General features: G+C 46.6%; 1 long non-coding RNA gene across 2 annotated transcripts in view; it reads left to right on the top strand.

Annotated features, from left to right (window-relative positions):
* Positions 1 to 3,525: 3,525 nt before the first annotated feature.
* LOC131277397 (uncharacterized) overlaps positions 3,526 to 14,467 on the top strand; it is an 84,780-nt gene continuing 73,838 nt past the window's right edge. For both annotated transcript variants that reach the window (XR_011648142.1, XR_009184573.1), the window contains exons 1-2: positions 3,526 to 3,580; positions 9,491 to 9,586. This is a non-coding gene — a long non-coding RNA (uncharacterized lncRNA). The remainder of the gene's footprint in view (positions 3,581 to 9,490; positions 9,587 to 14,467) is intronic.

Below are 14,467 nucleotides of genomic sequence, written 5' to 3'. Positions count from 1 at the left end.
TGATTAGGGAAATGCAAATCACGACGAGATATCATTTCACAGCTATCAGAAAGGCCACTATTAAAAAGTCAGAGAACTACAAGTGTTGCGGAGGATGTGGAAAGACAGGAACATTTATTCACTGTTGGTAGGAATGCAGAATGCTACAGCCACTGTGCAGGACTGTTTGGCAGTTCCTAGAGAAGTGGAATATAGATTCGCCACGTGGTCCTGCACCACCACTACTGGGTACATTCCCGGAAGAACTGAGAACAGTGATATCAACAGAAATCTGCACACCTACCTTCATAGCGGCGTTATTCACAATTGCCAAAACCTGGAAACAGCCCAGGTGTCCAACAGCTGATGAACAGATAAACTGTGTTGTATTCACACGACGGAAGATCATGCAGTGCTAAGAAGTAATAAAGTCATCAACCACACGACAACGGGAATGCACCTGGAGGACAGGATGGTGAGTGAAGCACATCCCAGGCACCAGCCAATAGATATTTGTATTTTTTTTCCAGTTGTAGCTGTCAGGCACTTGCCCTGATTAAAAAAACTGTGGTGTATTGACATGACGGAACATTATGCGGGCAGTAAGAAGAAAGGACGTCATAAAGCATATGACAACGTGGATGAATCTGGAGGACGTTATGTTGAGGGAAGCCAGCCAGACACAAAAGGACAAATACCATATGAGCAAGTTACCATGAACCAAATATATTGTGTAATATATTGTATGATTGAAAAAAAGTGTATATGTATGCAATATATTTTAGAAATGTATGATTTTATCCAACAGGGTTTTCTTTTTAAAATATTCTTTATATATTCAATTATTAAATGTAAAAAATGAAGTAAAAAATAAAGTGAGGTTACAGTAAAGAGTTCAGCACTGGAGACTTTAAACTTTGTTACTTAAGAAAAAGATGTAACAAACAAGAGAGTGTAATCAAACGTTATTTTTCAGCATAGTAAAATCAAGTGTGAAATATGACTATGGATAAAACTGCAGATAGGACTGTTCTCTTTGAAATTGAACAAATGTATGTTAACACTACAAAATGCTAATATTTTATTATCACTTCTGGTATCTGAAAGAAACCTGACAGAAACTACAACCTACTGCATGCTTCTATTTATATAAAATGTAAATCAGTCTATAAAGATGAAGTTACATTTGTGGTTATGTAGGGATGGGGAAGGACTGCTAAGGGGCGTGGTTTTTCCTTAAAGTACTAAAAATGTTCTAAAAATTTTTATGGTGATGAATGCACAACATTGTGATTATAATAAATGTCATTGATTATAAACTTTGGATAAATTGTGTGGTATGTGAATATATCTCAATAAAATTCCTGAATACATAAATTTAATTGTGCTCCTATTTCCAGCATGGAAATCCGTTAGAGTTTTGAAGAATTTTCTTATTAGTTTATTTTTCTTCTTATTGAAATAATGAAAATATTCTGATGCTGACTGAGGTAACGATTCACATCAACGCGATTACACCAAATACCATGGGTTGTACACTTTGAATGAACTGTATGCTTCTCTTAAAACATCAGTAAAACACTGATTTCCTAAAAACATATAGATGGATCAATAAAATCAATTTATTAAAATAAAAAAGAAAAGAAAAGGACTGCTAATCCTCATCCAAAGATTTCATTGCTAAGCTTTTCTTGTAAAACCTTCCTGGATTTTCCCACTGAGAGCACATTGTATTCTTCCTGGTCACACTTAGGATCTGCTGAGTGACAGGGCTCTAGGAGAACAGCGTGGTCACCTGCATGGAAGTGACAGGGCCCCAGCAGCCCTGCCTGGCTCCCCTTCCAGGAGGCAACTCTGTGAAAACCACCTTCAGAAGTGCAGGGGACAAGAGAAGGGGGTGGGCTGAGAAGGTCCAGCCATCTGTCCTGAGTGAGAGCAGCGGTTCCACAGCCCTGAGCTGCTTCCCTAGAATGGGACCAACTCTTCTAAGAGGCCCAGAACAGTAAGCACAGAGGAACTGCCAATCTGTCCTCCACAATGCCTGGCCATTGTATATTCCCACGAGCAGGGAATGAGGGTTCCCCTTCCTCCACATCCTCTCCAACACTTGAAGTCCTTTCGTTTTTATAGTAGCCAGTCTAATGGGTGTAAGATGGTATCTCACTATAGATTTGATTTGCATTTCCCTTCTAATTATTGATGTTGAGGATCTTTTCATGTGCTTCTTAGCCATTTGTATTTCTTCTTTGGAAAAATGTCTGTTCAAATCTCGTGCCCATTTTTTAAAATGGGTTGTTTGTCTCCTTATTTTGAGATAAAGGATTCCTTTCCATATGCTCGATATTAGGCTCCCTCAGGTATCTGGTTACCAAATATTTCCTTGCATTAGGGAGGCTGTCTTGTCAGTTTCTTGAGAAACTTCTTTGAAGTACAAAAGGTTTTAATTTTGAGGAGGTCCCTTTCATCTATTTTTTCTTTTTCTGCTCCTGCTTTGAGTGTGAAGTTCATGAAGCCATTTCCTGTCACAAGGTCTTGTAGATTCTTCCTTAGGGTATATTCCTAAGTCTTGGCTTTTCTATTTGGATCTTTGATGCACCTTGTGTTGATTTTTATATCAGGTGTTCATCTGTCATTCCTTTGCATATGGATATGCAGTACTCCAAGGACCATTTTTTGCCGAGGCCATACTCTCCCAGGTGATTGGGCTTCGTGCCCTGTCGGACATCAGGTGACTCTATACATCAGGATCTATATCCCGACTCTCAGTCCAGTTCCATTGGTTAGTATGTCTGTCCTTGTGACAGTATAATGCAGTTTTGAGCACTGTAGGTTTGTAGTATGATTTAACGTCAGGTAGTGCCCTTCCTTGATTTCATTTTCCTTTTTCAATATGTCTGTGACTGTTCAGGGTACCTTGCCCTTCCAAATACATTTCACAGGGAGTATTTCCAAATCAGTAAAAAATGCTGTGTTTATTTTTATTAGGATTGCATTCACCCTGTAGATTATTTCGGGCAGTTTAGACACCTTAATGACGTTTATTCTTCCTATTGATGGACAGGGAATATTTTTCCATTTGTTTACGTCTTCTTTGATTAAAGTGTTGTGTAGATTTCTGTGTTTGTCATTTACATCTTTATTTAAATTTATTCCTAAGTATGTGATGTTTTTATATTATTATTACAAATGACGGTTTATTTCTTGATTTCCTCCTTCTATTGGTCATTATTGGTGTAGGTGTTTGGTTTTTGCACAGGTGTCCGGAGATCAAGCCGGGTAGTAGGTGATTGGGTGCCTTTGGCTGTCCATCAAGGGTAGGACAGGCCCCCGTAGGGGCGTGGCGTCCCGGAGCGGGGCGATAGCTCATTGGCTCAAGCTCTGGCGCAGATGCAGACGCTCCGCCCCTGAAGCCCCGCCCCGTCCCGGGCTGGCGGCGCTTTGAAGAGCTCGCGGCGTGTGGGGCGCACGAGGCCCTGCTGGGTGTTCCGGGGGCGCCGCCCGGGACCCCGAGGGCGGGAGGGCGTGTGGTCGGCGGGCGTGGGGGCTGCGGGAGCTGTCGGCCCTTGCCCAGGGACCCCGCCCGTGTCCCGCCCGGGTAGCGGTAAGTTTGGGAAGGACTTGGCGTCAGGGCGGGGCAGGCGGGCGGGGACCCTCCGGGGCGCGGAGAAGGGGGCGAGGAGCTCCCCGCTGGTGGCGTCGGGGGCGCGGGTCCCGGAAAGTCGTGCGGGCCCCGGACCTGCGCGCCCTCAGGGCCTGGTGGGGCCCGGGCGGGGCCTGGCGGAGGCGCTGAAGGCGCTGCTTCCGGGGCGGCGTGGGGCTGGGGGCGGGGGTGCAGTCGAGAGGGCGCGGGGTGCAGTCGGGGTGGGGCGGGGTGCACTCGGGGGGGGGGGGCGCAGGGTGCAGTGGGGGGGGGCGCAGGTTGCTGTCGGGGTCCTGGCCGTGCGGGACTGTGGTGCCGGGCCCGCGGCACAGTAAGGTCCCGGGGGTTCACGGGAAGGGTGGCCCGCCCTCATCCCCGCCCCTCCTGCGCCCCCCATGGTCCTGAACACCCCACCGTCCCTCGTGTCCCCCCCAGGGCCCCTCTGGCCCCTGAATGTTGCCCCCAGGGTTCCTCCAGTCCCACAGCGCCTCCTCCTCCCACTTAGTCCCCCCTCTTCCTCACAGTCCCCCTTCCTGCAAGGTCCTACCCCTCCCAACGCTCCCTGTCTCCCCCACTCCCGCCTGTCCCCCCCCACTCCCTCCCCCTCACTCTCCCTCCTAACCCCCGCTGTCCCTCTCCACACCAGGTCCCTCCTTGGCTCCCATGGTCCTTCCTGCCCTCACCCCAAAGTCCCTCTTCCCCGTCTACTGTCCCTTTCCCCCAAGACCACCCCCCCGTTGTCCCTCCCCGAACAGGCCGTCCAGCCCCCCCTTGGTCCCTGACCCTCCAAAGTCCCCTCCTTTATCCCCCCCATGAACCAGCCCCCATCCACGGTCCCTCCCCCACACAATGTTTTCTGCCCCCCCCAAGGCTCCTGTCCCCCATGGCTCCTCCTGTCCCCCCACTCTCCTTCCTCCCCCCGCAGTCACTCCTGTCCCCTCCCAGGTCCCTCTTCTTCCCCGCACAGTACCTCCTGTTTCCTGATGGTCCCTCCTGGTGCCCCGCGCTCCCTCCATCCTCATGGTTACTCCCACCTCACCAAGGTCCCTCACCCTCAAGTTCTCTCCTGCCCCTTCCCAGTCCCTCCTGTACCCCTACCTTCCCTTCTCCCCCACAGTCCCTTCCCCCAAGGTCCCTTTAGCCCCCTCACGGCCTCTACTACCCCCCACGAACCCTCCTACCCCCCCACAGTATCTCCTCCCCCGCCAAGGTTCCTCCTGTCCCCCCCAGGTCCCTCCTATCCCCCCATGGTCCCTCCTTCCCGCTTACTGTCCCCCCATTGTCCCTCCCCAAACAGGCCGTCCTGCCCCTCCCATGAATCACCCCCACACACAGTCCATCCTCCCCACAATCCTTTCTACCCCCACATGGCTCCTCCTGCCCCCCCCTTCCTGCCTCCCCCATGGCCCCTCCTCCCCGGCCAAGGTCCCTCCTATCCCCCCCATTATCCCTCCTCCCCCGCCAAGGTCCCTCCTCGCCCCCGGGGTCCCTCCTACCACCTCCACACTCCCTCGTGCCCCCCACAGTATCACCTCCCCTCGCGGTCCCTGCCTCCCCTCAGTTCCTCCCCCACATGGTCCCTCATCCCCCCCACGGTCCCTCCTGCCCTTCCACAGTTCCTCCTCCTCTCCTACGGTCCCTCCTCCCCGTGATTGTCCCCCCACCCACTGTGTCCCCCCCAAAGTCCATCCTCCTCCATGTTCCCTCCTTCCCATGATCCTCCCCAACCCCGGTCCCCACACATGGTCCCTCCTGTCCCCCCACCATCTTCCCTTCCTCCAACTTTCCTTCCAGTACTCCCACGGTCCTCCTGTCACCCCACAGTTCCTCCTGTCCTCCCAAAGTCCCTCTTTCTCTCTCCCCCCATGATTCCCCGCCCTCAGTGTCCCCTCAAAGTTTGTCCTCCTCATTGGTCCCTCCCGCCTATGGTCTTCCCTGCCCATGGTCCCCTCCAAGGTCCTTTCTCCCCCCACTGTCCCAGCTGCCCACCCCCACATTCCCTCCTTCCCCCTCAGTCCCTCCTGCCTCCCCTTGGTCTCTCCTGCCCCCCACAGCCCTTCCTGCCCCCCATGATCCCTCCTGCACCCCTGTGGTCCCCCCTCCCCTCCATGGTCCCTTCTCCCTCTCCACAGTCCCCCCTCCCTCCCTGCACTGCCCAGGGTCCCCCATGGTCCACCCCTTGGCCCTGCCCTGCACCCTCCTGGCCCTCCCAGGTCCCTGGGTGCTTCCCCTTTCAGCGCCCCCTTGCCAAGGCCCTACACTTCAGATGGCCCCTGGAGCCAGGCGGAGGCTGCTTCTCCCTCTTCTCCTCCCACCTGGAAAGGCCAGGCTCAGGGACTGGCCTGCAGCAGTGGCTCTTCCAGGGGTCACTGCTGAGGGGGAATTGGGGGCTCCTGGGGAAGGGCTCCTGGGAGGCCCAGGGGGAGCGTGAGTGACCCCCGGTGTGTGCCTGCAGGGAGCACAGTGAGTGGGGCCCTTGCGGGAGGGGCCTCAGGGTGCAGGTTTGTGCCCGGCCTGGGAGCTTTGCAGGGACCACCACAGTGTGCGTCTAAAAGTGTGTGTCTGGCCCCAGAGGTCTGCAGGTGCGGCTCCTCCTGCTCTCAGGCATTTGCGTTCTTGGGGTCACAGCCCTGGTGAGTCACTTGAGCCTTTCCTTGTCTGTGTGTCCTGTTTCATTCTTTTCTGGTTTCTGGGATTCCACAGGGCAGGTGAGGGCTGGGTTCTAGGGCCCCCACCATTGTGTCCCCTTCTGGCTGTGGCTGCACTGGAGCCCCTGGACAGCCTCAGGCTTGGCTTCCCTCAGAGCTCCCCTTGGTCCCAGGACACTCTTTCCTTTTGGTAGTGGTGACAAGTTTTCTTAGAAGTGTGGTTTCCTGGAGTAACGCTGAGTTCGTGAGCTCTTTCTAAGGTGATAGCTTGCTAGGGCCGGAGGAGGGCAGCTGGCCAGTGGGGGCCACTGGATTTGGGTGCCTGCTAGGACCCTCTGTACAGCCTGGGAAAGGGCGCCTGCTGGTCAGGCCGCCTGCCCGAGGCTGCTGTGGGAGCCCAGGGGTGTGCTGAGCATTTCCAGGAGCTCCAGGAGCCTCTCCTTGGCGGGGGGGGGGGGGGGGGGCGGGATGACCTGGGTGCCTTGGGGACACCATTGTCGCCCTGCTTTGTCTGCCAGGAGCAGTCAGCCAGCTGGCCTTAAAGGAGCCTGGCTGCAGAGGACGCCTCTGTGCTTACTGTTCTCGGCCTCTTAGAAGAGTTGGGCCCATTCTAGGGAAGCAGCTCAGGGCTGTGGAGCCTCTGCTCTCACTCAGGACAGATGGCTGGACCTTCTCAGCCCACCCCCTTCTCTTGTCCCCTGCACTTCCCCCTGCACTTCTGAAGGTGGTTTTCACAGGGTTGCCTCCTGGAAGGGGAGCCAGGCAGGGCTGCTGGGGCCCTGTCACTTCCATGCAGATGACCACGCTGTTCTCCTAGTGCCCTGTCGCTCAGCAGATCCTAAGTGTGATGAGGAAGAATACAGTGTGCTCTCAGTGGGAAAATCCAGGAAGGTTTTACAAGAAAAGCTTAGCAATGAAATCTTTGGATGAGGATTAGCAGTCCTTTCTTTTTTTTTAACAAATTAATTTTATTTATACATGTATGTTTTTAACAATTCAGTTTTATTGATATTAATAAAGCATAGAATTCATTCAGAGTGTACAATGCATGGTATTTAGTATAATCACATGGATGTGCATTCATTGCCTCTGTCATCATTAGAATATTTTCGTTATTTCAGTAGTAAGAAATATAAACTAATGAGAAAATTCTTCACACCTCTCTATCTGTTTCCCTGGTGGATATAGCTTCCATTTTTGGCTGCTCTAGCACAATTATTTATGTATTAAGCAGTTTTATTGAGATATATTCACATACAAATATAAACCATCCAAAGTGTGTAATCAGTGGCTTTTAGTATAATCACAGTGTTGTGCATTCATCATTATAAATTTTTTTAGAATCTTTTTCAGTACTTTAAAAAGAAAAACCTCAAGCCCATGATATATTAATATTTTGTAGTGTTAACATACATTTGTTCATTTTCAAAGATTACAGTGATATATGCAGTTTTATCCACATTCATATTTCACACGTGATTTTTACTATGCTAAAAAATAACCTTTTGGTTACTCTATCTCTATTTTGTTACCTCTTTTTCTTGAGCAACAGATCACATTTTAAAGTCCCCAAACTCAACTCTTCAGTGTAACCTCATCTATTTTCTTTTTCTTTTGTGCATTTAATAATTGAATATATAAACAACTTAAAGAGAAGAAAACACTTGAGTAAAAACAATACAATTATAAATTGAATATATTGGGTATATGATAAATTTTTTCCAATCATACATTCTATTACACGATAGATTTGGTTCATAGTAACACAACCATTTAGTATTTGATCTTTTGTGTCTGGCTTGCTTCCCTCAACATAATGTCTCCTAGATTCATCCATGGTGTCATGGGCTTTATGACTTCATTTCTTTTTACTGCTGCGTAATGTTCCTTCATGTGAATACACCGCAGTACGTTTATCCATTCATCAACGGATGGACACATGGGGTGTTCCCAACTTTCGGCAATAGCGAATGATACTGCTTTGAACATGGGTGTGCTGATGTCCGTTTGTGTCCCTGCTATCAGGGCTGTATACCCAGTAGTGATATTGCAGTGTCATGTGGCAAGTTTATCTTTAACTTCTTTAGTAACTGCCAAACAGTCCTCCACAGGGGCTGTACCACTCTGCTTTCCCACCCACAGTGAGTTAATGTTCCTGTCTCTCCACGTCCTCTCCAGCACTGTGGTTCTCTGTCTGTGGCAGGATCACGGGAGTGTGATGTCAGGGACGGGATAACATGGGAGGAAGCCCACCTCGCGTCCATATAAGGCACATAAATGTACGTTCGTGGGGCATCGCCACGGTGGATGGAGATTCAGACAGTAACCGAAGGAATGTCAAATTCCCATCCTGGGGAGCTCTGCCACATTCTCTAAGACGTCAGCAAGAATCCCCCTAGTACAGGGCCAATGACTAGTGGAGGAGGGTGGTCTACTGATGGACACTTGATTTCGATGACTGTGTGTGCTTATGAACTTTCACACTTGAAATTGAAACTTGGCCTTCTATTATAGGGTGCCTAAGATTTGCCTCGTGGAGCCTCCTTGTTCCTCAAATGTGGCCTCTCTCTAAGCCAAACTTAGCCTATAAATACATTATCTGTCCCCCAGTGTGGGACATGACTCCAGGGTATGAGACTCCCTGGCACGGAGGGATTACTGCCAAGCACTAACTAGCAATGCAACTGGAAAAAGACCTTGACCAAAATGAGGAAACAATAAAGACAAATCAATTATGCAGCTAAGAGACTTCAAAGGGAGGTGAGCCCAGAGGTCATCCCAGAGGTAATGCTTCTGCATGTCCCAGCAGGGTCTCTTTCACTGCCAGAGTCTATACTACCCCATGTAGCTGGTCTCCTGAGTGTTCCAGAAGCATCCAGACACTTGAGTCAGGGCAGACAGCTCAGGAGTTTGGTGCCTGTCCAGTGGTCCCTACTTTGGAATTTATGGTCCCCTAGAGTGACTGAATTGGGCTCAGTTGTTGTTTCCCCACACATGGCTCTTCTGACCTTCTATTTATATCTGTAATTGGCACTGAAGTTAGTCCTGTAGAGGCCTGCGTGTCCTCCAGGTAGGTTGTAGACAGGCCTGGTGGGCTGCTTCCAAGGGCAGCGTGGTGGGGAGGTGCCTGAGATTAGATAGGTAGAGGTGCGGATCTATTTATGAATGCACCGCCTTTTGTTATCCATGCTCCAGCTCATAGATGTGTATTTTTTTTTTCCAGTTTTGGCTGCCGTACACTTGCTCTAGGAATTATTGAACGGAAACAATTTCATTTGTTTTGGAAAGACTTTTTGGAGCGGAGTCAGGATGAATTATGGTAAGTTTACATTTTTAAGAAACTGACAAAATGTTTCCCAAAGTGGCAGCACCATTTTGCATTGTCACCAGAAATGTGTGAGGGCTCCAGTTTTTCCACCTTTTCTTTAATGGTTGGTATTATGTCTCTTGATTTTAACCATTTTATTATGTATAGCAGATTTTAGCATGTATTTCCCTAGTGATGAAAAGAATCATACGTTTCTTCTTTGGTAAATGTGTATTCTCATATTTCTCCCATTTTTAAGTGCTGTTTTGTTGCACCATAACCTGAAATCTGCCCACTTCCCTAGCAACAGCTAACAGCACAAAACCACAAGTCCGCCCACAAGTTTCTGCCAATCCCCTGCCGCCCCGTAGCCCTCCCTCCTCCTGCTCTACCCCGCCCTCCTCATTCTCTATATAACCCACTGCACTTCCTTAATAAAACGGACTTGCGCACAGACCTGGTCTCCACGGCATTCTTCCTCCCCTCGCCGTGCGTCCTCCACGCCTGAGAGCCCCTCTGATGCTGTCTGCCCTAGCATCAGACGCCACTGCGGTCTAGTCTGACCCCTCCAAACCCCCCTGTCAGCATCGGGGTGCAAGCCGCCCCAGCCGCACTATTTGCCTTTTTTTTAAAAAAGCATACAGTTCATCCACAGTGCGCAGTCAGTGGTATTTGGCACAATCGCAAAGTCGTGGGTTGATCACCTCAGTCATCATTAGAGCATTTTCATTATTTCAATAATAATAATAAATGAAAAAACAACTAAGAAAAAACATCACCTCTTGATCTCTCTTTGCTTCCCCTGCTGTCCGCAGATCCCATTTCTAGGTATTTTTGCACAAATACTTTTTTTTTCCTGTATAAATTGATTTATATTTACATTTTGTATAAATGGAAACATACATTATGTTACACAATGCAATTAGGTGAGAGTAGTGCAAGCCTCCTGTATTTGTCCCGTTGTGTCTGGCTTGCTTCACTCACCATCCTGTCCTCCAGTTCATCCATGTTGTCATCGGGTTCACGACTTGACTTCTTCACACCCCGGCACGATGTTCCTCCGTGTGAATACAGCACAGTGTGTTTATCCAGTCACCGGCTGATGGACACCCGGGCTGTTTCCGGCTTCTGGCGGTTGGGATAATGCCACTAAGAATGTAGGTGTGCAGGTGTGCAGGACATGTCACTGCTCTCAGTTCTCCTGGGAATATGCTCAGTAGTGCTGTTGCAGGGTCCCGTGGCAAGTCTATATTCAGCTTCTTTAGGAACTGCCCAACAGTCCCCCACCGCGGCTGTAGCCTTCTGCATTCCCATCAACAGTGAATAAGTGTTCCTGTCTTTCCACATCCTCTCAAACACTTGTAGTCCTCTGACTTTTTCATAGTGGCCATTCTGATAGCCGTGAAATCATATCTCTTTTGATTTGCATTTCTCTAATCATTAATGATGTTGAATATTTTTTCATGTGTTTTTTTGCCTTTTGTATTTCTTCTTTGGACAAATGTCTCTTCATGTCTTTTCCCATTTTGTAATTGGGTCGTTTGTCTTTTTATTGTTGAGTTGTTACATCTCTCTATATATCCTCTATATTAATCCCTAATTCGACATGTGATGTCTAAGTGTTTTCTCCCATTGAATTGGCTGCCTTTTCCCCCTTTTGACAAAGTCCTGGGACGTGCAAAAGTGTTTAATTTTCAGGAGGTCCCATTTATCTAATTTTTCTTTTGTTGTTTGTGCTTTGGGTGTAAGGTCCAAGAAACCACCACATACTACAAGGTCTTTGAGGCATTTCTCTACATTTTCTTCTAGTAGTTTTATGGTACTTGGTTTGTTTTTTTTTTGCATAGACAATAAATGTATAATAGTTGTGAACTTAAAAAACAAACATATACCATCTCACTCTACCACCTATAACTTGCACTGTTTTTAAACCTTTTAAACTAATGATTAAAGAACATTGTCAAAATATTACTACTATACAAAGTATTTTTCCTCTAACCAATCCAATTATTATCTTTATATCATTTATATATGAACATACATAAACAAGTGTATAGTAAAAGTTGTGAACTTACAAAGCAAAGATGCATAACGTCATACAGGGGTCCCAAACATGAACCCTCCACCAAAACCTTGTATTGTCATGACACGTTTGTTGCAAACTGTGAAAGAACACTATCAAAATCTTACTACTAATCATAGTTCTTATCTTAAATTTGGTGTGTTTTTTTCCCAGACCACCCTATTATTTTTTAAATATGTATATTTTTATGACGAAAGTTGTAAACTTAGAAAACAATTATGCACATGTGCAGAAATCTGATTATTGCCATGTCCATAGCGTACATTTGGCTCACTTTTTCCATACTGCCGCAGTATCAACATAGTACATCTTTTGCATAGATGTAAGAATATTATATTATTACTACTAATCACAGTCCATAGGTCCCTCCAGCTGTATTTTTCCCATGCTTCTCCATATTCCCAACACCCTGCAGTGGTAATATACATTTGTTGCAGCTCACAAGGCACTCTTGCATCTGTACCATCAACCACAATTCTCACCCACCTCTTGGTTTACTGTGCTATCCAGTTCCTAGATTATTCTCAAGCATTCTGTCAGGTGGCATTTACATAACTAGACTATCATTTTCAGTCACATCCCCATTTATAAAGCAGCTGTTACTCACTGTGTGTTACCATCCACTCTATACATTTCCACACTTTTACAGCAAAGCTAAATAAAACTTCTACATACATTAAACATCAATAGTCCACTCAGTTCCCCTCTTTTCTCCTTCAAGAATCCACCAGCTACCACTAGGTCTTGAAGATATTTTCCAATAATTTCTTCTAGAAGTTTTATGGTTCTTGTTTTTATTTTTAGTTTTTTGATCCATTTTGAGTAAATTTTTGGATAAGGTATGAGATAGGTGTCCTCTTTCCTTCTTTAAGCTATAGATGTCCAATTCTTTCAACACCATTTGCTGAATGGATTGTTCTGCCCGAGGTGTGTGATTTGACAGGCTAGTCAACAATCACTTGACCATACCTGTGAGGGTCTGTTTCTGAACCAGAAATTTGGTTCCATTGGTCTATTGTGTCTGTCTTTAGGGCAGTACCATGCTGTTTTTACTACGATAGGTAGGTATTATGATTTAAAGTCTGGAGATGAGGGTTCACTTTTCCTTTTTATGGTGTTTCTGGCTATTCAAGACTCCTTTCCCTTCCATATAAATTGAATGATTGTGTTTTCAATTTTTCCTTTAATGCTGGTGGAATCATTATTGGGATTGCATTAACTCTGTATATCAATTTGAGTAGAACTGATATCTTAATGATATTTAGCCTTCTAATCCATGAGCATGGAGTATGCTTTCAGTTATTTAGGGCTTTTTTGCTTTGTTTTAACTTTGAGTTGCAGTTTTCTGAATACAAGTGCTTTTCATCATTGGCTAAGTTTATTCCTATTTTAGTTTTATCTGTCGTAGATTATTTTCCCTATTTTTTTTGACACTCTTGGTTACTTTTTTTGATATAATCTTCATTTCTAGTCTCTCTTCCAGGCCTCTGTCTCCTGTCTTTCCTTTTGCACACCCTTTAGTATTTCCTGAAATTCTAGTCTCTTGCTTGGACATTCACTCAGTTTCTGTTTATCTGTGAATATTCTAATTTCACCTTCCATTTTGAAAGACAGTCTTGCTGGATATAAGATTCTTGGCTGGAAGTTTTTCTCTTGTAGTATCTTAAATATATCGGACCACTGTCTTCTTGCCTCCGTGGTTTCTGGTGAGAAATTCGTACTTAATCTTATTGACTATCCCTTATATGTTATGCATTGCTTTTCTTTTGCTGCTCTCAGCATTCTCTCCTTGTCTTTGGCCTTTTACATTCTGATGAGTATGTGTCTGAGTTGGTCCATTTGGATTTTTTGGGATGGGAGTATGTTGTACTTCTTGGACAGGGTTACCGATGTTCTTCAATAGGGTTGGGGAATTTTCTACTATTATTTGTTTAAATAGTCCTTCTGCCCCTTTTCCCTTCCCTTCTCCTTCTGGGATACCCATGACACGTATGTTTGCATGCCTTTTGCTGTAATTTAGTTCCCTGAGACCTTGTTCAATTTTTTCCATTGTTTTCAACTCTTCTTTTTTATGTTCACTTTCAGAGGCCATATCTTCAAGCTCACCAGTCCTTTCTTCTGCCTCCTCAAACCTGCTATTATATGATTCCAATGTTTTTTTAATGTCACTGATTGCACCTTTCATTCCCAGCAGATCTGGTATTTTTCTGTGTATGCATTCAAAGTCTTCTTTGTGCTCCTCCAATGTCGTCTTAATAGCCTTAATCTCTTTAGCTATCTCATTGAATTTATTAAGGAGATTTGTTGGAACATGTATAATTATTTGTCTCAACTCCTTTATGTCATCTGGAGGCTTATCTTGTTCTTTTAACTGGGCCGTAGCTTCCTGTTTGTTGGTGTGGATTGTAATTTTTTGTTGGTGTCTTCACATCTGGCTTCCTAGAGTATTATTCTGGGTGCAGTGTTTCTCTTTAGTTTAGGGCTTCCTATCCTTCCTCCCTTGCTGATTGTGCAGTACGAGCCAAGCATGTAGTTGGTGCTGTATGCTATAGAGGGTTAAGTCCCCTTTATTGCGCCAGGGACCAATGAAGCTTCTTCCAACTTTCTCCTTTGCCAGGGGTAGGGACAGAGCCACAGCTATGTGGAATAATCCACGTGCAGGCCTAGACTGTAGTTTCCCAGAGAGACTGATGGAGCCTCACATCCCTTTCTCCCCTTCCTGGGGCAGGGATGGAGCTGCAGGTGTGGGCAGCAGTCTTTGCAGTGCGGGTCCAAGGTGACCGCAGTGGCCCTGGTAGACTTCTGATTTT

Source organism: Dasypus novemcinctus, assembly GCF_030445035.2.
Source record: "Dasypus novemcinctus isolate mDasNov1 chromosome 12 unlocalized genomic scaffold, mDasNov1.1.hap2 SUPER_12_unloc_1, whole genome shotgun sequence".
Taxonomy (NCBI): domain Eukaryota; kingdom Metazoa; phylum Chordata; class Mammalia; order Cingulata; family Dasypodidae; genus Dasypus; species Dasypus novemcinctus.
This window is presented reverse-complemented; position numbering and strand designations above follow the sequence as displayed.